Source organism: Odontesthes bonariensis, chromosome 22 (genome assembly GCF_027942865.1).
Source record: "Odontesthes bonariensis isolate fOdoBon6 chromosome 22, fOdoBon6.hap1, whole genome shotgun sequence".
In the NCBI taxonomy this organism is placed as follows: Eukaryota; Metazoa; Chordata; class Actinopteri; order Atheriniformes; family Atherinopsidae; genus Odontesthes; species Odontesthes bonariensis.
The window spans coordinates 32,357,847-32,385,023 of NC_134527.1; the positions used below are offsets into that span (position 1 = coordinate 32,357,847).

Below are 27,177 nucleotides of genomic sequence, written 5' to 3' on the forward strand. Positions count from 1 at the left end.
AAGTCTCAAATGAGTCTGAGATCTCCCAGGTCCAAGTCGAGGTCTTTCATTTCTAAGATATGTCAGGCTCTCCAATTCATTCAAACTTTTGCATATTTGTATTGTTGTGGGGATTTAGAATATTTATCACCTTCGCAATTCCTTCAAGATGAAACTTTTTCAGATTTTTAGAGATTCTTTTTGAATGAAACAGTCATGCAACAACACGGGAACATGTCAGTTGAGGTACCCCCCCTTACAGAGAAATGCTACAAAGCAAAAAGCGTCTATTCAAAGCATTCTTTTTAAGTTTCAACATCCCACTGCTGTAAGTTGCCAACTGGACCAGAACATGCTTCAACGCGTTGCACATCACAAACTTGTGTGCATGTACAGAGCTTACATGTAGATTTTACATGAGCGAGCAGCAACAGCTGTACACTCCACTCCAAAATCTGCTCTCAGCTCCCATCTTTGCAGTATTGTGCTCAAACTGTGCAAACTGAGTTAAGTGCTGTCTCCATTTGAAACACAAGATATAAGCAGAAATGGCTTATATCTAAAAACTTAATCACATTTTAACTACTGATTTTATCTGTTGTTCTTATTTCTTTCTTTTTTGTTTAAAATTTAAATCATGCTTTTTATTTCTCCAGTTTTAGCTTCTCTTCATTGGCTCCCTGTTAAATTCAGAATAGAATTTAAGATTCTTCTCCTCACATATAAAGCTCTTAATGACCGAGCTCCATCATATCTTAAAGATCTCATTGTAAGATATTTTCCTAACAGATCACTTCGTTCCCAAACTGCAGGTTTACTTGAGGTTCCCAGAGTTTCTAAAAGTAGAATGGGAGGCAGAGCCTTCAGTTATCAGGCCCCTCTCTGTGGAATAAGCTGCCAGTAAATGTCCGGGAAGCAGACACCCTTTCCACTTTTAAGACCAGGCTTAAAACTTTCCTTTCTGATAAAGCTTATAGTTAGGGATGGCTCAGGTGATCCTGAAACATCCCATAGTTAAGCTGCTATAGGCCCAGACTGCTGGGGGGCCTCATCTGTCACACCTTTCCTCACTTTACTCTCTTTATGTATATGTGATATTATTGTGGTCATTAACTCGTGTTTCCCTGTTCCAACAGAAATCCTTTGAATGGTGTTACAGTGCCGCCGCCGCCGCGGCGCCCCCCCCCCCCCCCTTTCTGTCTTCTCAAACCCCTGCTGGTCGAGGCGGATGGCCACCCTTCCTGGTTCTGGTTCTGCCAGAGGTTTCTTCCTGTTAAAAGGGAGTCGTTTCTCTCCACAGTCGCCTCAGGCACGCTCAGGACGGGAGATTGGACCGAAAAACAAAAAGTTTTCAGTGCAATCTGTTGGTTTTCTTAGCTAGGAAATTGTTTTTGAATTGGCTCTATATGAACGAATTGGATTATTTTATGAATTATGATTATTATTAATTAATTGAATTCCAATTGGCTTGAATTGGACTTACTATCTAAGTGCCTTGAGATGACATTTGTTGTATTTGGCGCTATATAAATAAAAATGAATTGAATTGAATTTCCACTGTTTTAATGTCTCTGTAAAGCACTTTGAATCACCTTGTTGTTGAATTGTGCTGTACAAATAAACTTGCCTTGCCTTATCTTTTCTATTTGAAGTCCTTTTCTCTTTCTTCATGCAAGTATATGCTTTTGTTTGCTGCTTGTCAAATCTTGTCAAAAGGAGAATAGTATCCTTCAGAGTCTTTCACCACTAAATAAACAGAGTAAGTTCTACGCCGCCCCCTTCCAAAGTGGTGCTTTTAACCCAGCAGTATAAATGTTTGATTAAGACAAATGGGAGTCATATGATGAACAGTGTTTGGCAGAGTTCTATATTTATGATGTGGAACCACAGACATAAAGATTTTCGGCTCTCTCTCCAACAGCTGTGGTATTTTGTTTATCACAATGACAGAACTCCAGAAAGAGATTGGTGGTTTGGAAGTGCTCCGCTGTTATTTAGGTATTTCAAAGCTTCTTTTAATGACAAGCAAAACTAAAGGGAGCTACAGTCAAACACCAAAGCACTGGGATCACTTCACATCTTATGCAGTAAAAATGTGCAGAAGAAGCCTGCATCATTCACCTTTTCAACAAATGAACAAGTTAGTAAGTCTCACTTGTTTCCAGAATGTGTCCTCCAACTATCAGCTTCAAATATCAGACACTTTTCATTCTCCCATGCTTTTATACCCCTGGCCTCATCCAACCATGTTTGAGTGGGAAACACATCCCTGCTGGTGCCATGCGGAAACAGTTTGAACACACAGTAACTACTGGTGTAACATCCCATAAGGTTCTGCTGCTTCGCCTGTTCATCACCTGCTGGTAGAGGCAACGGATACAGAAAACAGAAAGTTGCTTTGTATGTTGAGTTTATCTGTAGGAAGAAGACATATGGGTTCACAGCAGATTTCATTAAAAACCTGAAATATCTTATTTCTGCCCAGTTAGTGAAGCATAACTTCAACATGCAACAAACTACTACAGCTGTTAAGTAGCTTTAGCTACCAGTTAGCTTCATGTTTCAGTCAGTCAGTCAGTCAGTGGGTCAATACTCCAATAACTTTCACAAATGATGTTTGAGCCACTTTAAAAACTTCTGGACGAGCAGAAGCAAAGGCAAACAAATTTACTTCCAAACTGGGTCTTCTTCGTCATCACCCTAACACGAGTCTATCACACCTGAACAATCCTTGGCTTCCCATCTGAAGCCGCACGCACACGTGCAGTGCACGGAAACTGAAAGCACAACTTTAAGAAAGAGAACTGGATGACAGTTCACCACGGCCTGGGTTGCTGGATCTGTATTTCATTGTTCTTTTTTCCATTGGAGCTTCTGGTTAAATTGAGATTAGTTTATATTGCGTCCTGTCTTATTTTGTAGAGCCTGGCCCCTTGTATTTTCTGTTAAGCTTACTTCCTGTTCCTGTTTCACATCTGGATTAATTTAGCCAATCATCACTACCTACCTTTGTTAGTCGTTTGCTCCCTCAGAATAACTACTCCTTGGTTCCCTGTGTCCAGCCCCAGATCACATATAATAAATGAATATTTTCTGTTTGTCATTGGTCAGTCAGTCGTGCGTATTCATTAGTTTTGCTTTCTTGTTAATCCCATTTGGTTCCTTGCTTTTTGCCTCGGCAGCATCTTTAGTTGTTTCTATGAATGGAGGCTGTGTTTTTATGCCTGTAAGTGCTACATTTGGGTTCTTTTCCTCCGTCCAGTCGGACATGGTGACAGGATTAGCTATAAATAAAGCTTTTTCTGTTCCTTCTTTACGTCAGTATCAGCTGCCCAGTGGGTTTTGTTTTGAAGGATTCTTTGGGCTCTGCACAGACACTTCATCAGCATAACTGATGCTCAGGACAGGGAGAGTTTTAATGAGCCGGTGTATTTCCATGCTGTAGTAGGGAAGTGTACATGGAAACAGAAAACAATACTTTTGTAAAAGAATTTCAAAACATGAATGAGAAAATATTAGAGGAACGTTTTCATATTTATATCGTAAACTCATATTTTTCTTTATTGCTTCTGCTATTTCTGCTCAGTTTCTGCTTTTGCTTTTTCTCAAATGCTGATGTAATTTATTTTTGGTCTTGCTGTTACTTTAGCCTTCAAACGCTTTTGCCATCTCCTCCTTCTGAAACGACCGAGTGCAGCTACCAGCTCCTTGAACCTACCACCTGAGGGGTGGCAGTGGCTACGCTTGGCCTGGCCGTTGTGGAAGAAGAGGCAGACACAAAGTAGAAGAAGATTTAACTTGTTGAATCAGTTAAAAAAAAAGGTTGAGATGGTGTGGTGGCTATCGTACAGGAAACAACAAAAAGACGCTCACTGATGTTCCTGACAGCTGAGCGTTGGCTTGATGTGTCACAGCCTTAACGAGTGAACAGGAAGGGGGGGCCATTCTGCCCCTGGCTAACTTTATAGGTGCTTGGGACCCAGCAAACCTCCTGGAAGCTTGGAAAGTGGGCGCATCATGTAAGGACATGTTTGGTGGTGGAGAACATCAACATGATGACAAACTGAAACATTACCTGTGTAGGGAGCGGAGTAAAGAAGATGTAGGGATTCTACAGTTTTTGAGTATTCTTACTGTAAAACTGCAAAGTTTTATGCATGATCATACAAAAAAGCACTGAATGGGAGGACTGGCAAGACAAATGCTGCTTGACAATTACAGTTGATGTCATTATTAAAAAAGTGCAACTGAAATTCAGCTATAGATGCTCTCCCAGAAAAGTGGGACATTCACCACAGACTCTTGTTAGTCCCATGTGTTTAAGGATCCGTGTCGATTTTTTATTACTAATATTTCTTTTAAAAAATTGAAATTGTTGCAGCAATCATTTCTCCTTGCAGAAACGACATGCTTAGTTAAAATGAAGTTGTGATGTTTAATTTAAAGTTGGTGAGAAGATGAATCATTTTAAGAGAGAAAAGTTAAGAGGACATATCCTAAAGTTACAACCTCTTTACTGTACTGCTAATCCATCCATCCATCCATTTTTTATACCGCTGAATCCGTCGGTCGGGTCGCGGGGGGGCTGCAGCCTATCCCAGCTGTCATTGGCTGAGAGGCGATCTACACCTGACAGGTGGCCAGTCCATCACAGGGCCACATGTATGAATACAACGTAATAATAAATAGAATCATAATAATTATATTATATTTATATAATATCCTTTTGGGATAAATCAAGTATTTTTCCCTTTCATTTGAAATGGTTTTGATTTGCTGAATGTTTTTCTACACCCAGGACTTCTTGTTCCTTATCCCTAAGTGTCTCTAAAACTTTGATTAATACTGTATTTCTAGTTATTTCTCCTAATAAATGAATCACTTTGCTCCACTGACTGCTTCAGGTCCTTATCAAGCGAGCACTTCCACATCTTTACAGATGCTGGAAGATGTTCAGAGACAGAAGTGAAATTAGTCAGTACTGAGGTGCTTCTCTCCCTGACTGCAGGCATGAGTGAAACCTCCACATGTGAGCATCTCTGCAACAAGAAATTAAAATCAGCTTGAAAGCATCTTTTAAACCACAAGATGTTGTGGGACAGGCTCGTTAACCATAAAGATTCTAAGATCAAGTCCAAGGTATCAAATGTAAAATTGTAAGTGCATCTTAGGATGTTGCCCATGTGTTCACAGTGTGGATGTCTGCTCCTCTTCCTTAATGGCACAGGAACAGCTGTTCAGTGCAGCATAATGTGACTGCTTCACAAGTCCAGCTGCTCCATAAGTCCTTTGGTGATAATCAGCTAGCTATTACAACCCCCCAGGCCCCCAGACCACCACACACACATCTTGTGACTACCCTCTTTTAAGAAATTCAACATAACAGAGGATGGCTGCAGAGATGTCTCCAGCGGCTGGGTGTCTCCAGCGGCTGGGTGTCTCCAGCGGCTGGGTGTCTGCAGACAGTGTGTCTGTGCAGGCAGTTTACGGGCCAGCTAAGCCAGGCCCCTCTCTGATTTCACTGAGCTAAGAGAGAGCACAGCTGCAGCCACCAGTGCTCACGACAACTGCACTGCTGCACAAACAAGGCCTGTGCTGTATGTGTGAAACGCTTCCAGGAGCAACTTCTGAAGGTAATGGGCTCTCCAGCTTTGATACAGTCCAAGCAGCACAGAACTGACGCCTCTTTGTCGGTGTGCAAAGGGCTGCCAGGAACCAAGACCTGTCTGAAGGTCCTCCAGAACCAGACACACGCTGATCTCAGGCCATTTACGCATCAATTATCCAAGTCTAGCTAAGATGAGATATGAGAAGCCCTGTAAGCTTTCTGGGTATGAAGTGAAAAAACTGGGTCCTATTCAAGTTAGCAGTAATGTGACTAAACGTAGAGCTGATCAGCACAAATACAAGAAGAAGAAAGAAAAAGGCTGACTCTGGATACGTATGGCAGTGATCATGAACCATTGAATATTTTGTTTGAACATTTTAAATCCTGTGTCACAGCTGCAGATTCTGCTGCTACATAGTAAATACAGACATTAGCATTGTGCTGCCCCTGACATATCACAGACATATACCAGAAACAATAAAAGCCACAACCGCCATTTTCAGTGAGAACTTACAATGTAACGCATAGGAAAAAAATGAACATTTATACAATGAGTTGATTGGTTGGAGCAACAGGTAGAAAACAAAATGAATGATAATTAATATCTATTTCAAATCGAGTCCATGCCCATAGTAAAAAGCATCAAGTTTGCATAATGAACAGAGCAAAAAGCTGAAAGAAGACAATTTTACACATCTTGTATAAATAGCAATAATCAGCTCCAGTTTCAGCAGTTGCACTTCATCAGGACACAAACTATGTAACATTGTTAATTTCTTTCTTTTTTGGTTTGAGCAGTCTTTAAAGCAGCATCTTCCCATCAAGGCTGATGGGCTGTGCCTGACAAAACAACGACTGAAGCAGATCCACAGCTGACTCTGATGCTCGCTGAGTAAACCTGACAAACGTACAGCTTGGACTCCTCACAGAATACAACCCATGGAGTGCTGAAAAGTATTCCTAATAGCGACGTGACTGCACGTTATAATAAGAGGGATGAAATGCACGCAGCCTGCCTGCCACACAGCAGCAGATCCTGCAGCAGAGGAACCAAAGACATTTTAAGCATGATTAGTGATGATCTCATGACAATGTCAATTATTAGCACTCCACTGCAGGCACACTTTGGCTTGTTATTTATACATATTTTAAGCTTTTTTCTGTTATTTTCCACCATCAAAATGACAAGCCATAGGGCAGGCTAAAAGCACGGGGCAGTAACTGTACAGAACATGAAATAATCAAAAAGAAGGCCCAGTGAGACAGGCATGACTTTATGTTCACATTAGGGATTGGAAAAGTGTGACCACCCCAAATCAAGACTTGCACCCACCCTAAAAATGCAAAAAGAAAATGTTGAGGAGCTGAATAATTCACATATTTATTCAGTAATCATAAATATGACGATATTGAGCCTGGCCAGAAAAGTCAGGACCTGGATATAACGCAGCATGTGATCTGGTGTTGCTTCAGTTGCTCATAACCATTACAGTCAGCTGTTTTTATGATCTGATATTATGAACACATCCTAAGATGACAAAGTCAGAATTGATCAGGCCCAAACTGTGACAGAATGGTTCAGGGAGCATGAGACATCACTTTCACACAAGGATGGGTCACCAGTGAGACCGGACCTGAAATCTAAGGAGAATCTTTGGATGTGCAACAAATACAACTCTGAATGGGATTTATATATTACATTGCATTCTTAAAAGCAATGAAAGCTTAAAATGCTTAAAAGCATTTTGAATGTATAAAACTGAAAAAAATTATAAAAGCTATTTTACACATCTGTCGGTCTGATCATACATAAAAGGGTTTCCTCAAAAAGAAAGCCGGATGTTGGCTTTTCTGTGTGCAACTGAAGCTGCAGATCTCCTGAGAAGAGCAATCCTGTGTGAGGGCAGCCAGTCATTCACCCCGTCATTCACCCCGTCATTCACCCCGTCATTCACCCGGTCATTCACCCCGTCATTCACCCCGTCATTCACCCCGTCATTCACTCAGTCATTCACCCCGTCATTCACCCCGTCATTCACCCCGTCACTCACCCCGTCATTCACCCCGTCATTCACCCCGTCATTCACCCAGTCATTCACCCAGTCATTCACCCCGTCATTCACCCAGTCAATCACCCCGTCATTCACCCCGTCATTCACCCCGTCATTCACCCAGTCATTCACCCCGTCATTCACCCAGTCATTCACCCCGTCATTCACCCAGTCATTCACCCCGTCATTCACCCCGTCATTCACCCCGTCATTCACCCAGTCATTCACCCCGTCATTAACCCAGTCATTCACCCCGTCATTCACCCAGTCATTCACCCAGTCAATCACCCCGTCATTCACCCCGTCATTCACCCAGTCATTCACCCAGTCATTCACCCCGTCATTCACCCCGTCATTCACCCAGGCATTCACCCCGTCATTCACCCCGTCATTCACCCCGTCAATCACCCCGTCATTCACCCCGTCATTCACCCCGTCATTCACCCCGTCATTCACCCAGTCATTCACCCCGTCATTCACCCCGTCATTCACCCAGTCATTCACCCAGTCATTCACCCCGTCATTCACCCCGTCATTCACCCCGTCATTCATCCCGTCATTCACCCCGTCATTCACCCCGTCATTCACCCAGTCATTCACCCCGTCATTCACCCAGTCATTCACCCCGTCATTCACCCAGTCATTCACCCCGTCATTCACCCCGTCATTCACCCCGTCATTCACCCAGTCATTCACCCAGTCATTCACCCCGTCATTCACCCCGTCATTCACCCCATCACTCACCCAGTCACCCCGTCATTCACCCCGTCATTCACCCCGTCATTCACCCAGTCACCTCGTCATTCACCCAGTCATTCACCCCGTCATTCACCCCGTCACTCACCCAGTCACCCCGTCATTCACCCCGTCATTCACCCCGTCATTCACCCAATCACCTCGTCATTCACCCAGTCATTCACCCCGTCATTCACCCAGTCACCTCGTCATTCACCCAGTCATTCACCTAGTCATTCACCCCGTCATTCACCCAGTCACCTCGTCATTCACCCAGTCAATCACCCAGTCATTCACCCCGTCATTCACCCCGTCATTCACCCCGTCATTCACCCAGTCACCCCGTCATTCACCCAGTCATTCACCCCGTCATTCACCCAGTCACCCCGTCATTCACCCAGTCACCCCCTCATTCACCCAGTCAATCACCCCGTCATTCACCCAGTCATTCACCCAGTCAATCACCCCGTCATTCACCCCGTCATTCACCCCGTCATTCACCCCGTCACTCACCCAGTCACCCCGTCATTCACCCCGTCATTCACCCCGTCATTCACCCCGTCACTCACCCCGTCATTCACCCCGTCACTCACCCAGTCACCCCGTCATTCACCCCGTCATTCACCCCGTCATTCACCCCGTCATTCACCCAGTCACCCCGTCATTCACCCAGTCAATCACCCCGTCATTCACCCAGTCATTCACCCAGTCAATCACCCCGTCATTCACCCCGTCATTCACCCCGTCATTCACCCCGTCATTCACCCAGTCATTCACCCAGTCAATCACCCCGTCATTCACCCCGTCATTCACCCCGTCATTCACCCAGTCATTCACCCCGTCATTCACCCCGTCATTCACCCAGTCATTCACCCCGTCATTCACCCAGTCATTCACCCCGTCATTCACCCAGTCATTCACCCAGTCATTCACCCCGTCATTCACCCAGTCATTCACCCCGTCATTCACCCAGTCATTCACCCCGTCATTCACCCAGTCATTCACCCCGTCATTAACCCAGTCATTCACCCCGTCATTCACCCAGTCATTCACCCAGTCAATCACCCCGTCATTCACCCCGTCATTCACCCCGTCATTCACCCAGTCATTCACCCAGTCATTCACCCCGTCATTCACCCAGTCATTCACCCCGTCATTCACCCAGTCATTCACCCAGTCAATCACCCCGTCATTCACCCCGTCATTCACCCCGTCATTCACCCAGGCATTCACCCCGTCATTCACCCAGTCATTCACCCCGTCAATCACCCCGTCATTCACCCCGTCATTCACCCCGTCATTCACCCAGTCATTCACCCCGTCATTCACCCCGTCATTCACCCAGTCATTCATCCAGTCATTCACCCCGTCATTCACCCCGTCATTCACCCCGTCACTCACCCAGTCACCCCGTCATTCACCCCGTCATTCACCCCGTCATTCACCCAGTCACCTCGTCATTCACCCAGTCATTCACCCCGTCATTCACCCCGTCACTCACCCAGTCACCCCGTCATTCACCCCGTCATTCACCCAGTCACCTCGTCATTCACCCAGTCATTCACCCCGTCATTCACCCAGTCACCTCGTCATTCACCCAGTCATTCACCTAGTCATTCACCCCGTCATTCACCCCGTCACCTCGTCATTCACCCCGTCATTCACCCAGTCACCTCGTCATTCACCCAGTCATTCACCCCGTCATTCACCCCGTCACTCACCCAGTCACCCCGTCATTCACCCCGTCATTCACCCAGTCACCTCGTCATTCACCCAGTCATTCACCCCGTCATTCACCCCGTCACCTCGTCATTCACCCAGTCAATCACCCAGTCATTCACCCCGTCATTCACCCCGTCATTCACCCCGTCACTCACCCAGTCACCCCGTCATTCACCCCGTCATTCACCCCGTCATTCACCCAGTCATTCACCCCGTCATTCACCCAGTCACCTCGTCATTCACCCAGTCAATCACCCCGTCATTCACCCAGTCATTCACCCCGTCATTCACCCAGTCACCCCGTCATTCACCCAGTCAATCACCCCGTCATTCACCCAGTCATTCACCCAGTCAATCACCCCGTCATTCACCCCGTCATTCACCCCGTCATTCACCCAGTCATTCACCCAGTCATTCACCCCGTCATTCACCCCGTCATTCACCCCGTCATTCACCCAGTCATTCACCCCGTCATTCACCCAGTCATTCACCCCGTCATTCACCCAGTCATTCACCCCGTCATTCACCCCGTCATTCACCCCGTCATTCACCCAGTCATTCACCCCGTCATTCACCCCATCACTCACCCAGTCACCCCGTCATTCACCCCGTCATTCACCCCGTCATTCACCCAGTCACCTCGTCATTCACCCAGTCATTCACCCCGTCATTCACCCCGTCACTCACCCAGTCACCCCGTCATTCACCCCGTCATTCACCCCGTCATTCACCCAGTCACCTCGTCATTCACCCAGTCATTCACCCCGTCATTCACCCAGTCACCTCGTCATTCACCCAGTCATTCACCTAGTCATTCACCCCGTCATTCACCCAGTCACCTCGTCATTCACCCAGTCAATCACCCAGTCATTCACCCCGTCATTCACCCCGTCATTCACCCCGTCATTCACCGCGTCATTCACCCAGTCACCCCGTCATTCACCCAGTCATTCACCCCGTCATTCACCCAGTCACCCCGTCATTCACCCAGTCACCCCGTCATTCACCCAGTCAATCACCCCGTCATTCACCCAGTCATTCACCCAGTCAATCACCCCGTCATTCACCCCGTCATTCACCCCGTCACTCACCCAGTCACCCCGTCATTCACCCCGTCATTCACCCCGTCATTCACCCCGTCACTCACCCCGTCATTCACCCCGTCACTCACCCAGTCACCCCGTCATTCACCCCGTCATTCACCCCGTCATTCACCCAGTCACCCCGTCATTCACCCAGTCAATCACCCCGTCATTCACCCAGTCATTCACCCAGTCAATCACCCCGTCATTCACCCCGTCATTCACCCCGTCATTCACCCAGTCATTCACCCCGTCATTCACCCAGTCATTCACCCAGTCAATCACCCCGTCATTCACCCCGTCATTCACCCCGTCATTCACCCAGTCATTCACCCCGTCATTCACCCAGTCATTCACCCCGTCATTCACCCCGTCATTCACCCCGTCATTCACCCAGTCATTCACCCCGTCATTAACCCAGTCATTCACCCCGTCATTCACCCAGTCATTCACCCAGTCAATCACCCCGTCATTCACCCCGTCATTCACCCCGTCATTCACCCAGTCATTCACCCCGTCATTCACCCCGTCATTCACCCAGTCATTCACCCAGTCAATCACCCCGTCATTCACCCCGTCATTCACCCCGTCATTCACCCAGGCATTCACCCCGTCATTCACCCAGTCATTCACCCCGTCAATCACCCCGTCATTCACCCCGTCATTCACCCCGTCATTCACCCAGTCATTCACCCCGTCATTCACCCCGTCATTCACCCAGTCATTCACCCCGTCATTCACCCCGTCATTCACCCAGTCATTCACCCCGTCATTCACCCAGTCATTCACCCCGTCATTCACCCAGTCATTCACCCAGTCATTCACCCCGTCATTCACCCCGTCATTCACCCCGTCATTCACCCAGTCATTCATCCCGTCATTCACCCCGTCATTCACCCCGTCATTCACCCAGTCATTCACCCCGTCATTCACCCCGTCATTCACCCCGTCATTCACCCAGTCATTCACCCAGTCATTCATCCCGTCATTCACCCCGTCATTCACCCCGTCATTCACCCCGTCACTCACCCAGTCACCCCGTCATTCACCCCGTCATTCACCCCGTCATTCACCCAGTCACCTCGTCATTCACCCAGTCATTCACCCCGTCACCCCGTCATTCACCCCGTCATTCACCCAGTCACCTCGTCATTCACCCAGTCATTCACCCCGTCATTCACCCAGTCACCTCGTCATTCACCCAGTCATTCACCTAGTCATTCACCCCGTCATTCACCCCGTCACCTCGTCATTCACCCCGTCATTCACCCCGTCATTCACCCAGTCACCTCGTCATTCACCCAGTCATTCACCCCGTCATTCACCCCGTCACTCACCCAGTCACCCCGTCATTCACCCCGTCATTCACCCAGTCACCTCGTCATTCACCCAGTCATTCACCCCGTCATTCACCCAGTCACCTCGTCATTCACCCAGTCATTCACCTAGTCATTCACCCCGTCATTCACCCCGTCACCTCGTCATTCACCCAGTCAATCACCCAGTCATTCACCCCGTCATTCACCCCGTCATTCACCCCGTCACTCACCCCGTCATTCACCCCGTCATTCACCCAGTCATTCACCCAGTCACCCCGTCATTCACCCAGTCATTCACCCCGTCATTCACCCAGTCACCTCGTCATTCACCCAGTCAATCACCCCGTCATTCACCCAGTCATTCACCCCGTCATTCACCCAGTCATTCACCCCGTCATTCACCCAGTCAATCACCCCGTCATTCACCCAGTCATTCACCCAGTCAATCACCCCGTCATTCACCCCGTCATTCACCCCGTCATTCACCCCGTCACTCACCCAGTCACCCCGTCATTCACCCCGTCATTCACCCCGTCATTCACCCAGTCATTCACCCCGTCAATCACCCCGTCATTCACCCCGTCATTCACCCAGTCATTCACCCCGTCATTCACCCCGTCATTCACCCCGTCATTCACCCAGTCATTCACCCAGTCATTCACCCCGTCATTCACCCAGTCATTCACCCCGTCATTCACCCAGTCATTCACCCCGTCATTCACCCAGTCATTCACCCAGTCATTCACCCCGTCATTCACCCCGTCATTCACCCAGTCATTCATCCCGTCATTCACCCCGTCATTCACCCCGTCATTCACCCAGTCATTCACCCCGTCATTCACCCAGTCATTCACCCCGTCATTCACCCCGTCATTCACCCAGTCATTCACCCAGTCATTCACCCAGTCATTCACCCCGTCATTCACCCCGTCATTCACCCAGTCATTCACCCCGTCAATCACCCCGTCATTCACCCCGTCATTCACCCCGTCATTCACCCAGTCATTCACCCCGTCATTCACCCCGTCATTCACCCAGTCATTCACCCCGTCATTCACCCCGTCATTCACCCCGTCATTCACCCAGTCATTCACCCCGTCATTCACCCAGTCATTCACCCAGTCATTCACCCCGTCATTCACCCCGTCATTCACCCCGTCATTCACCCAGTCATTCATCCCGTCATTCACCCCGTCATTCACCCCGTCATTCACCCAGTCATTCACCCCGTCATTCACCCAGTCATTCACCCCGTCATTCACCCCGTCATTCACCCAGTCATTCACCCAGTCATTCATCCCGTCATTCACCCCGTCATTCACCCCGTCATTCACCCCGTCACTCACCCAGTCACCCCGTCATTCACCCCGTCATTCACCCCGTCATTCACCCAGTCACCTCGTCATTCACCCAGTCATTCACCCCGTCATTCACCCCGTCACTCACCCAGTCACCCCGTCATTCACCCCGTCATTCACCCAGTCACCTCGTCATTCACCCAGTCATTCACCCCGTCATTCACCCAGTCACCTCGTCATTCACCCAGTCATTCACCTAGTCATTCACCCCGTCATTCACCCCGTCACCTCGTCATTCACCCCGTCATTCACCCAGTCACCTCGTCATTCACCCAGTCATTCACCCCGTCATTCACCCCGTCACTCACCCAGTCACCCCGTCATTCACCCAGTCACCTCGTCATTCACCCAGTCATTCACCCCGTCATTCACCCAGTCACCTCGTCATTCACCCAGTCATTCACCCAGTCACCTCGTCATTCACCCAGTCATTCACCTAGTCATTCACCCCGTCATTCACCCCGTCACCTCGTCATTCACCCAGTCAATCACCCAGTCATTCACCCCGTCATTCACCCTGTCACTCACCCAGTCACCCCGTCATTCACCCCGTCATTCACCCCGTCATTCACCCCGTCATTCACCCAGTCACCCCGTCATTCACCCAGTCATTCACCCCGTCATTCACCCAGTCACCTCGTCATTCACCCAGTCAATCACCCCGTCATTCACCCAGTCATTCACCCCGTCATTCACCCAGTCATTCACCCCGTCATTCACCCAGTCAATCACCCCGTCATTCACCCAGTCATTCACCCAGTCAATCACCCCGTCATTCACCCCGTCATTCACCCCGTCATTCACCCCGTCACTCACCCAGTCACCCCGTCATTCACCCCGTCATTCACCCCGTCATTCACCCCGTCATTCACCCCGTCAATCACCCCGTCATTCACCCCGTCATTCACCCAGTCATTCACCCCGTCATTCACCCCGTCATTCACCCCGTCATTCACCCAGTCATTCACCCAGTCATTCACCCCGTCATTCACCCAGTCATTCACCCCGTCATTCACCCAGTCATTCACCCCGTCATTCACCCAGTCATTCACCCAGTCATTCACCCCGTCATTCACCCCGTCATTCACCCCGTCATTCACCCAGTCATTCATCCCGTCATTCACCCCGTCATTCACCCCGTCATTCACCCAGTCATTCACCCCGTCATTCACCCAGTCATTCACCCCGTCATTCACCCCGTCATTCACCCAGTCATTCACCCCGTCATTCACCCCGTCATTCACCCCGTCATTCACCCCGTCACTCACCCAGTCACCCCGTCATTCACCCCGTCATTCACCCAGTCACCTCGTCATTCACCCAGTCATTCACCCCGTCATTCACCCCGTCACTCACCCAGTCACCCCGTCATTCACCCCGTCATTCACCCCGTCATTCACCCCGTCATTCACCCAGTCACCTCGTCATTCACCCAGTCATTCACCCCGTCATTCACCCCGTCACTCACCCAGTCACCCCGTCATTCACCCCGTCATTCACCCAGTCATTCACCCCGTCATTCACCCAGTCACCTCGTCATTCACCCAGTCATTCACCTAGTCATTCACCCCGTCATTCACCCCGTCACCTCGTCATTCACCCAGTCAATCACCCAGTCATTCACCCCGTCATTCACCCCGTCATTCACCCCGTCACTCACCCAGTCACCCCGTCATTCACCCCGTCATTCACCCCGTCATTCACCCAGTCACCCCGTCATTCACCCAGTCATTCACCCCGTCATTCACCCAGTCACCTCGTCATTCACCCAGTCAATCACCCCGTCATTCACCCAGTCATTCACCCCGTCATTCACCCAGTCACCCCGTCATTCACCCAGTCAATCACCCCGTCATTCACCCAGTCATTCACCCAGTCAATCACCCCGTCATTCACCCCGTCATTCACCCCGTCATTCACCCAGTCATTCACCCCGTCATTCACCCAGTCAATCACCCCGTCATTCACCCAGTCATTCACCCAGTCAATCACCCCGTCATTCACCCCGTCATTCACCCCGTCATTCACCCCGTCACTCACCCAGTCACCCCGTCATTCACCCCGTCATTCACCCCGTCATTCACCCAGTCAATCACCCCGTCATTCACCCAGTCATTCACCCAGTCAATCACCCCGTCATTCACCCCGTCATTCACCCCGTCACTCACCCAGTCACCCCGTCATTCACCCCGTCATTCACCCCGTCATTCACCCCGTCATTCACCCAGTCATTCACCCCGTCAATCACCCCGTCATTCACCCCGTCATTCACCCAGTCATTCACCCCGTCATTCACCCCGTCATTCACCCCGTCATTCACCCAGTCATTCACCCAGTCATTCACCCCGTCATTCACCCAGTCATTCACCCCGTCATTCACCCAGTCATTCACCCCGTCATTCACCCAGTCATTCACCCAGTCATTCACCCCGTCATTCACCCCGTCATTCACCCAGTCATTCATCCCGTCATTCACCCCGTCATTCACCCCGTCATTCACCCAGTCATTCACCCCGTCATTCACCCAGTCATTCACCCCGTCATTCACCCCGTCATTCACCCAGTCATTCACCCAGTCATTCACCCAGTCATTCACCCCGTCATTCACCCCGTCATTCACCCAGTCATTCACCCCGTCAATCACCCCGTCATTCACCCCGTCATTCACCCCGTCATTCACCCAGTCATTCACCCCGTCATTCACCCCGTCATTCACCCAGTCATTCACCCCGTCATTCACCCCGTCATTCACCCAGTCATTCACCCCGTCATTCACCCAGTCATTCACCCCGTCATTCACCCAGTCATTCACCCAGTCATTCACCCCGTCATTCACCCCGTCATTCACCCCGTCATTCACCCAGTCATTCATCCCGTCATTCACCCCGTCATTCACCCCGTCATTCACCCAGTCATTCACCCCGTCATTCACCCAGTCATTCACCCCGTCATTCACCCCGTCATTCACCCAGTCATTCACCCAGTCATTCATCCCGTCATTCACCCCGTCATTCACCCCGTCATTCACCCCGTCACTCACCCAGTCACCCCGTCATTCACCCCGTCATTCACCCCGTCATTCACCCCGTCATTCACCCAGTCACCTCGTCATTCACCCAGTCATTCACCCCGTCATTCACCCCGTCACTCACCCAGTCACCCCGTCATTCACCCCGTCATTCACCCAGTCACCTCGTCATTCACCCAGTCATTCACCCCGTCATTCACCCAGTCACCTCGTCATTCACCCAGTCATTCACCTAGTCATTCACCCCGTCATTCACCCCGTCACCTCGTCATTCACCCCGTCATTCACCCCGTCATTCACCCAGTCACCTCGTCATTCACCCAGTCATTCACCCCGTCATTCACCCCGTCACTCACCCAGTCACCCCGTCATTCACCCCGTCATTCACCCAGTCACCTCGTCATTCACCCAGTCATTCACCCCGTCATTCACCCAGTCACCTCGTCATTCACCCAGTCATTCACCTAGTCATTCACCCCGTCATTCACCCCGTCACCTCGTCATTCACCCAGTCAATCACCCAGTCATTCACCCCGTCATTCACCCCGTCATTCACCCCGTCACTCACCCAGTCACCCCGTCATTCACCCCGTCATTCACCCCGTCATTCACCCCGTCATTCACCCAGTCACCCCGTCATTCACCCAGTCATTCACCCCGTCATTCACCCAGTCACCTCGTCATTCACCCAGTCAATCACCCCGTCATTCACCCAGTCATTCACCCCGTCATTCACCCAGTCATTCACCCCGTCATTCACCCAGTCAATCACCCCGTCATTCACCCAGTCATTCACCCAGTCAATCACCCCGTCATTCACCCCGTCATTCACCCCGTCATTCACCCCGTCACTCACCCAGTCACCCCGTCATTCACCCCGTCATTCACCCCGTCATTCACCCAGTCATTCACCCCGTCAATCACCCCGTCATTCACCCCGTCATTCACCCCGTCATTCACCCCGTCATTCACCCCGTCATTCACCCAGTCATTCACCCAGTCATTCACCCCGTCATTCACCCAGTCATTCACCCCGTCATTCACCCAGTCATTCACCCCGTCATTCACCCAGTCATTCACCCAGTCATTCACCCCGTCATTCACCCCGTCATTCACCCCGTCATTCACCCAGTCATTCATCCCGTCATTCACCCCGTCATTCACCCCGTCATTCACCCAGTCATTCACCCCGTCATTCACCCAGTCATTCACCCCGTCATTCACCCCGTCATTCACCCAGTCATTCACCCCGTCATTCACCCCGTCATTCACCCCGTCATTCACCCCGTCACTCACCCAGTCACCCCGTCATTCACCCCGTCATTCACCCAGTCACCTCGTCATTCACCCAGTCATTCACCCCGTCATTCACCCCGTCACTCACCCAGTCACCCCGTCATTCACCCCGTCATTCACCCCGTCATTCACCCCGTCATTCACCCAGTCACCTCGTCATTCACCCAGTCATTCACCCCGTCATTCACCCCGTCACTCACCCAGTCACCCCGTCATTCACCCCGTCATTCACCCAGTCATTCACCCCGTCATTCACCCAGTCACCTCGTCATTCACCCAGTCATTCACCTAGTCATTCACCCCGTCATTCACCCCGTCACCTCGTCATTCACCCAGTCAATCACCCAGTCATTCACCCCGTCATTCACCCCGTCATTCACCCCGTCACTCACCCAGTCACCCCGTCATTCACCCCGTCATTCACCCCGTCATTCACCCAGTCACCCCGTCATTCACCCAGTCATTCACCCCGTCATTCACCCAGTCACCTCGTCATTCACCCAGTCAATCACCCCGTCATTCACCCAGTCATTCACCCCGTCATTCACCCAGTCACCCCGTCATTCACCCAGTCAATCACCCCGTCATTCACCCAGTCATTCACCCAGTCAATCACCCCGTCATTCACCCCGTCATTCACCCCGTCATTCACCCAGTCATTCACCCCGTCATTCACCCAGTCAATCACCCCGTCATTCACCCAGTCATTCACCCAGTCAATCACCCCGTCATTCACCCCGTCATTCACCCCGTCATTCACCCCGTCACTCACCCAGTCACCCCGTCATTCACCCCGTCATTCACCCCGTCACTCACCCAGTCACCCCGTCATTCACCCCGTCATTCACCCCGTCATTCACCCCGTCATTCACCCAGTCACCCCGTCATTCACCCAGTCACCCCGTCATTCACCCAGTCAATCACCCCGTCAGCTGGATGAGCTCAGACGGGGGGGGGTGAACACACAGCAGTGTTCGTGCTCAGCAGCAGCGAGGTCAGCATTCACTGACATTATTTTTGAGTTCCTGGTGAAAAGGACTGAGCAAATCCTGGTGAGGTGCATATTGTGCTGGGAAAGGATCGGTCCGTCAGCAGCAGAGAACCCGACAGCACCAGCAGGAGTGCTGCTGGAGCTAAAGGCCCAAACAACAGCCAGCTTTGTTGCCAGACCTTGAGACGGAAACAAGCAACCAGGTCGATCAAAACAACTCCGAAACAGAGACTGGGTTCTTAAAAAAAGGAGGCTAAAACCACATGACCTTTCCAACAAACAGCTGACGGTTTGTTGTGCTATCTATGTCATACTGAAACATACAGTTTCACATCTGAAGATCTATCTTTCTAAAAGAGAATATATGTGAGTTCTGCTTAATCAAAATGAAACTTTCTCTCAACTTTTTATACAACAACAGTTGACAAAGGAACGGTATATATTTAATAACCCAAAAGTAGGCTAATTATGTAGTTTTGACAGAAAGCCAAGCAGTACGTAACTATTACCATTTAATGACAGTAATTCTATGTAATGATACAGCCAGCACTGAGACTACCAACGGTGTTGTGTACCTCGGTTTATGTCGAGGGAGCTGCTGTAGTGGATTTACTGGAACAAATTACCGTTGGAACTTAGGTCACTTCAATCTCTGATATCTTTTAAAAAGGGTCTTAAAACATTTTTATTTTCTTCAGCTTATGATTAATGACTTCTTTTTTTACTTCGATTTTTAACTGATTTTTGTATTGTACTATTTTTTTTTATTGGGTTTTAAGTATATTTAAGTGTTTTTTTAAAAAATGTTTTAACTGTTCTTTCTTTTACTAAAGCGCATTGAGTCTATGTAACAATAGGAAATGTGCTATATAAATAAACTTTGACTTGACTTGACTACTCAGAACCGTGTGCACACTGCAGACATTAGCAACAAACTGGACAATCCCCAAAACAGATGGGACAGAATGCAATAAGAAAGCAACAGTTCATTCACTATAAATCATAGAAGAGTGAGACATTTTACTGTCATCCAACAGATCAGCTCCTCCTGAGTCTGATGGCAGCAGCACGTCTCTGAAAGGGTGAGACAGGAGCGCGAAAAGACTGGAGTTACTCCAAGGAATCAGGGTAACATGACTGGCTATAAAAGAGAGCACCTTAGGGAGGCAGAGTCTGACAGAGGTAAAGATGGGCAGAGGGCCAGGAAGCTAAAAGAATGTTGTTCCTTCATGTGAAACAGGGATCCTCATCATTTCATGAACAGATTCAGGGGGTTTGGAGACCTCTGTGGACAGGGACACAGCTGGAGTCCTGGAGGTCTGTTAGGACTCGTACAAACTATTCACGCACTTTGAAAGACGCTTGTGGCACCAAACTGCATCTATTCACTGGCCATATTTTTGTAAAATATCTTGATAACAACATCAGACAGTATTACACATTTCCCTGGTTTTGACTTGTTTTAATAGATTTGGCCACACAATGAGCTGAATACACCAGTTGGACTGGGACTCTTAAAACTTTCTTGATATTCCAAGTCATATATTTTAGGGTTGTATGCTCAATGTCAGAACCTCACTGCTGAAATCTCATTATTTCACAGAACTGTTGCCAGCCTGTCGAGGCTCAGTGGGTTAACAGTCCAGCAGGAAAACTGGATCCTGTGTCGGCCCTGTCCACGCTGGGTCCAGGTGGGAGCCAGACTCAGTGGTCGAGTCTTCACCTCCACACCAAATCTCTCCAGCCTTTGGACGTCACCACCTCAAGCTGAAGAGCTCTGCACCTGCCCGACTTCCCCCTCTTCCTCCTGAGGCCCCTGCCCACCTGTATGGGGCCACAGAAGCCCCTCTCTTGTCAGGTCAGGCAGCCACACATTCATGCCTAAAGAATATGGCAGCTGCTAAGCTATGTGTGCCAGAGGAAGTATGAGACTTGCTGGATGTCTTGTTCCTGGGCCATGAAAGCCGGTCCAGCTCTGAGCTCTGAGAGCTTTCAGACGGGGGAAATGGGCTCCTCTTTTGCCCCTGCTCTCTGGAGCCGTTAGCTTGGCTCCTCCAGGGGATTTCCTCCCTGCTTCTCCAAACATTGAACGCTCTGACTGCAGCATACTGGAGGAAAGGTACCAACTACTCATATGTACATCTCACAGCCCCACTTTAAAAAAAAATATCAAACTACATACTCAAAGACCAATAAATCATGAGCCTTAAAAGGTAGAATCTAACCTCCAACCTGCCACAGCAGACATGTGGAAGGTGAGAGATATTCTGCAGCCCGCTGCTGAATGGCGAAGGAGCAGCACGAGATGGGCTCACTCTGCAGGTAACTACACCCTCACTAAGCTCCATCAGGAGCTGTGTGCTCCAGCTCATCATGATATGATGTCTACAAGCTGTCTCACTGTTCAACCAGCCAGGAGCAGCGGGAACCGGGAACAGCGGGAACCAGGAGCAGCGGGAACCAGGAGCAGCGGGAACCAGGAGCAGCGGCAGGTCAAGATTAGACTTCCAGCAGTGGAAACTCACCAAGTACTGACCATTTCTAAAAACCACATCCATACATTTATATCCCGCCTCTGAAACTGTTTCCTGGCTGAATGCATCTTCTCTCCACCTCCCATGGGGACACAGACGGATGCCCCCGCGCACAGCATGAAGCCTTCAGGCTCTGGCAGCTATTCCGAACCCTGACCGGGAAGATGAGTTCCTACCTGGTTGGAGGGGGAGTAAAAGTCGTGCGCAGGATCATGGATCCGCTGGCCGGTGCTGGCCGGTGCTGGTATGATGTGTCCGGCAGCAGAAGAGCAGCGAGCCGTCCTGTACGCGCAGAAGACACGGAGCGGAGCGGCTCATCGGAACACTGAAACTTTTCTCATCCTCAGACACTGACCTGACTCCGCATGTGACGTCACTTGGCTGGCCACCAATCACAGCCTGGAACTGACCTGCGCGTTTCACTGATGGAGAGTAGAGTAGAAAGGACTCCCTGGTTGTTGGTTTCAAACGTCAGATAAAGAATGATTTATCAGAAGACCAACAATCCGTCAGAACTGTTAAAAGTCAAACATGCAACAAGTCCCAGTTCCTCCTGCCGGAGTTTAAAGGGGCTGAGAGGAGTCCAACTGCGCCCCCTGCTGGAGCTGTGGTGGAACTCACCCTCAGCTTCTTTACACAGCTGGTCAGGGCTGCCTGGTCCCAGAGAGAAGTGAAGAAATGAAAAGATACTGACACATAAAAGTCTCGCTGCATTAGTTTTTCTCACAGGGCCAGAAGGGACTGTTCAAAGCTTTTAAAAAAAAAAACATTTATTTTTTCCTTTTCTTGTATTGCTTCTATTTTATGTAAAGCACTTTCAATTGTTTGTACATGAAATGTGCTATATAAATACATTTTATTTGATTTATTTGTTAATCTATTTTTCACTTTTTGAAAATGGAAACTTTGAACAGAATAGGCTCAAGTTAAAAAGTCTTAAAAACTGCCCAATCTTTGGTGTTTTCTGTGTAGGTTTAATCCAGTTTGTTTGTTAAACGGTTGTATTTCAAACATGACTGATGGAAAAATGTGAACAGGCTGTATGCTATTCATCCACTTCTGATCAAGGACAGGGATCTTTGTCTGGAAAAAAGCTCAATTAAGCAGAAAATAAACAGACATTTTTTCATGTTTGTTGTCAAACTGATCCCAGCTATTCATCCCCCTAAAAAAAATGCAGTTTTACATGATCAGGAAAGTCTCCCTTTGGGCAGTGGGAGCAGTGCACTGCTGAGGAATGCCTTAACATACATTCTCATGGAAAAAATGCACCACATGACCTTGTGACTGGTGTGGGACCCAGAGCAGTGAGTGCTTACTTGTACCCTTGTAGTTTGCATCTTATAAAGGCCAGAGTTGTACCTGTGGAGACAGTCTTGTACCCTAAATAAAAAGGACCCTAAATGGGCTTTTACAGAGTACAGTATACAAACATTTGTTTTGCTCCCCCTCTCTATCTGGAGACAAATACAAAATCAAACCAGAAATTCCATTTTCACATTTCATGGAAATCTTAAACACAATGTTGAACTGTGACGAATAAAATGTCATCCAGTGAGTGGGCGTCATTCGGCTGGAAGTCCATTTCATCTGCTGCTTTCAGTCCGTTCTCCATCAGCATGAAAGGATTGGTCATGTGACCACGAAGGAGCCACAGGGTGTCTGTGTGAAAGATGGACTTGATGTCACTGCGTCTGAATGCAGGACATCTGTCCCAGATCCAGCTCTGATGGCGTACCTGTTGATTGTTACTTCAGACACACGCCTGTAAGATCCACGTTACAGAGGTTGGGATTAACTGTCAGGGCTTTGTGCAGCTCAGCAGCTAAAGATAAAAAAGAAACAGCACCCGAGGACCACACATTTCCATCAGCCTCAACTCAACTTTATTTATAAAGCCCTTTAAAACAGCCGTGGCTGAAACAAAGTGCTGTACATGCCTGGCAGAATAGAGGAAGTAATGACATCACCAAATACACCTTCATTTCTGTCAGAAACTCGTGAACAAGTAAATCCAACCACAGACGATTATCCCTGTCAAACCTCCCGGCATAACAGAAACACAAACCAGTATCTGCATTTAGGTGCGCCACCAGGAAAGGCAACAGCATAAAAAGGCCCCATTTCTGAGGCAGGTCCAGTAATACCAGCATGCTGCCGGCTCTCTGGCAGCACCACTGGTTTGTTAGCTTTGTCCTTTTAACCAATGTAGATGTATGCAGTTCTAAATTTATCTCTTACTGTTCTGTCCTTTTCTTTGAGCTTTGCAAATAGTTTCATAACAAGTGGAATTATGTCGGCTGAAAGCTTTTGATACATCAAAATAATGCCATTTGTCCAAAGGAGAGGAACTATAGCCCCCTTAAGTTCCTTTATCATCAGAAATGGGTTGTCTTCCTTGAACAAGTGTTTCATTTAATCAGAACTATACAATAGCAGCAAATTCTACCAGTTAAATGGCATAAATCCACCAATCATGTGAGCGGACAAGTTATCACCAGCTAACCTGCATGAGCAGCCCAAATGGTGCGCCCCCTTTAACCAGCTGTCAGTGTAAGCCAGCAGCTCATGTTAATGTTAAGCCCTTTGCCTGCTTTCAGGAAACTTGTGATCGCACTAAAAACACAGAGCGTCTTCTCTACATGGTGAAAACCAGATCTTCTTACCTTGAGTTGAAGACTGGACCGAGTTGACCTCAGGGGATTCTGTTAATCACAAAGACATGACTGAAGCAGACAAGCCCGTTAAACACAGTTTTTAGTTTTTCATTTGGCGTGGCCCTTGCATGTTGGAAGCTAGCGAAGCTTTTACATTCAAAGTAATGCAGGAAATAAATTTACACAATTACACAAATGATCCACTGCAGCCCTCTTAAACAGGAATGCTCATCTGGTATGAACAAAACTGCCCCTCTGGTAGTGAGGATATAATAGAATAGATTTATTCAGCCAATGGAAGATGGATGTATATATTTGACAATATCATGTAATATTCCAACATTTGAACAAACGAAAAATACACTTTATTTGGCTTGAGTGTCTAAGCTTCAGACTCTGCTGCCACCTGCTGCCTCCACAGCTGAATAACAACAAGTTGCTGATCAGGATAAAGGTCAGGTGAAAACTATTCCAAATGAAATATTCTACTGAGGAATCGTCAAAAGAGGTCCATCCATCCATCCATCCATCCATCCATCCATCCATCCATCCATCCATCCATCCATCCGGTCGGGTCGCAGGGGGGCTGGAGCCTATCCCAGCGGTCATCGGGCAGGGTTACACCCTGGCCATGGTGCATGGGAAACCTGGAAACTAAATACTGGTGAGTGAGTGCAGCTGAGGGGAAAAACAGGTGCCATGAGTGAAGCTGATGGCTGGGGAGCATGGAAAAACTAAAGACTGGAGCAGGGGTGTCACACTGATCGTTGAAAGGGCCGGTGTGGCTGCAGGTTCCTGTTCCAGCCCTGCAGCTGCACAGCTGACTTCATGCAATCAACTGAACTGGTTAAGACCTTCAGTGCAGACAGCCTTATTAAGCAGCTTCATGACGTCATCTTCTGATTAACATGCCAGGTGAGGTCATAGGGGGAGGTGCCCTGCTGCTCGCCCCGCCCCTCTACAACAGAACAACACATCTCTCTGTGTCTGTGCATGAACTTAAAATATATCATTAACAGAAATCTGATCTTTTTTACAACGTGAATGATTTAATTGTTGACTCAAAAGTATAAAGTTAAACTTAAAGTGTAGAACTGTCTCTGACGGCAGCTCCAATCAGTTCTTACTGTCGTGCTCCCAAAGTTAACCTTACCCTAACTAACCCCCTTCTGTTTCTTTCCAGAAGAACTCCACAGGGAGCCTCAGCATTAATACTTGGCTGTACAGGGTGTCCAACTGTTTTAATCATGATGACACTTTATCTAAACATGAATATTCACAAACTGATGTCAATTTTCCATACAAAAGAATTAAAAACTAATTTGCGTGATAAACATGTAGTTGTTCATGGAGGTCAGATGCAGCTGAATAATGTGTCCAGACGGGGATGGTTCAATTTGTCATGACCACCTTGATGGTTCACAGAAGAACTATTGTCTAAAAAGTTCACTTCATTCAGTTTCTCAAAAGAGTAAATAAAGAATGAATGCAAACTTTTGTTGTTACTTTGATGTCTCTGTTTACCTACTGCAGCGTTAGTAAAAAGCTGAGCTACATGCTGCAGGCACACTCCTAAAGTGAAAGCGTGCAGTCCCAGTCCTAGCATGTGAGAAGGTGCTTGCTCTTGGCAGTGGAGAGTTGCCTTGATGGTGGTTTTGTGCATGGCTATCATGATATAATGTCAGTAAACTAAAAAAAAAAGAAAAGTTGAAATAAAAACGACATACTGTAGGAGCAAATGTATTCTTCAAGAGAATAGTTTAACTAAGAATGGTCACATTGATGAATTCTGCATCAAAATATTTGACATCTTCCAGTAGTTGCACAACTCCTTTTATGTGAGGGGCTCTCTTTGTTGGGAGAGTTTAGGGCTTGTGCTCCACATGGTTCTATGTTGTCTGATATTCAAAAAAAAAGGTGGGATCTCTGTCTGAAATGTAAATAAAAACAGAATGCAATGATTTTCAAATCTCCAAAAACACAATATTCATTCACAATAGAACATAGAAGATTGTGTTTTACTATTCTATAAGATAATAGATAATCTTGAGTTTGGTGGCAGCAACAGGTACCCACTGTGTAGCATCCCCTCTTCTTTTAACAACATCTGTAAACATCTGGATATGATAAGACCAGCTGCTGGAGCTTTGGGAGAGGAATGTTGTCCCATAGAGGACAGAGGATTCAAGCTGCTCAGCGGTCCTGGGTCTTCTTTGTTATATTTGAACTGTTTTCAGGTGGTGAAAGGTCTGGACTGCAGGCAGGTCAGTCAGTAGATGCAGGATGTGGTTTAACATTGTCTTGCTGAAATATGCAAGGCCTTCCATGAAGAAGAACGTTGCCTGGATGGGAGCAGATGTTGCTTTAAAACCTGTTTATACCTTTCAAGATGGATGGAGCCTTTCCAGAAATGCAGGTTTCCAGTTCCAGAGCCACTAATGTCCCCACAATTTCGACACAGTTTTTTGTAGATTTCGGAACCTCTTTCCATCTTTACTTCCGACAGACTCTGCCTTCCTAAGGTGCTCTTTTAATACTCGGTCATGTTACTGACCTGTTACCAATTAACCTGGTTAGTTGCAACATGTTCCTCCAGCTGTTTCTTTTTAGTACCGCATGCTTTTCCAGCCTTTTGTTAACACTGTACCAACTTTGTAGAGATGTGCCATCAGATTCACGATGAGCTGATATTTTTGATGAAAAGTAAAATGTCTCACTTTCAAAAATTTCATGTTTTCTATTTTCTGTTGTTTTATTAGATCATTGCATTCAGATTTCCATTCCATTTTACACAACATTCTAACTTCTCTGGAATAT

General features: G+C 48.1%; 1 protein-coding gene across 1 annotated transcript in view; it reads right to left on the reverse strand.

Annotated features, from left to right (window-relative positions):
• Nucleotides 1–22,130, reverse strand: part of megf10 (multiple EGF-like-domains 10) — a 166,259-nt gene extending 144,129 nt beyond the window's left edge. Inside the window, exon 1 of the mRNA XM_075455505.1 lies at nt 21,880–22,130. The gene's annotated coding sequence lies outside the window, so the exon portion shown is untranslated. The remainder of the gene's footprint in view (nt 1–21,879) is intronic.
• Nucleotides 22,131–27,177: the final 5,047 nt, after the last annotated feature.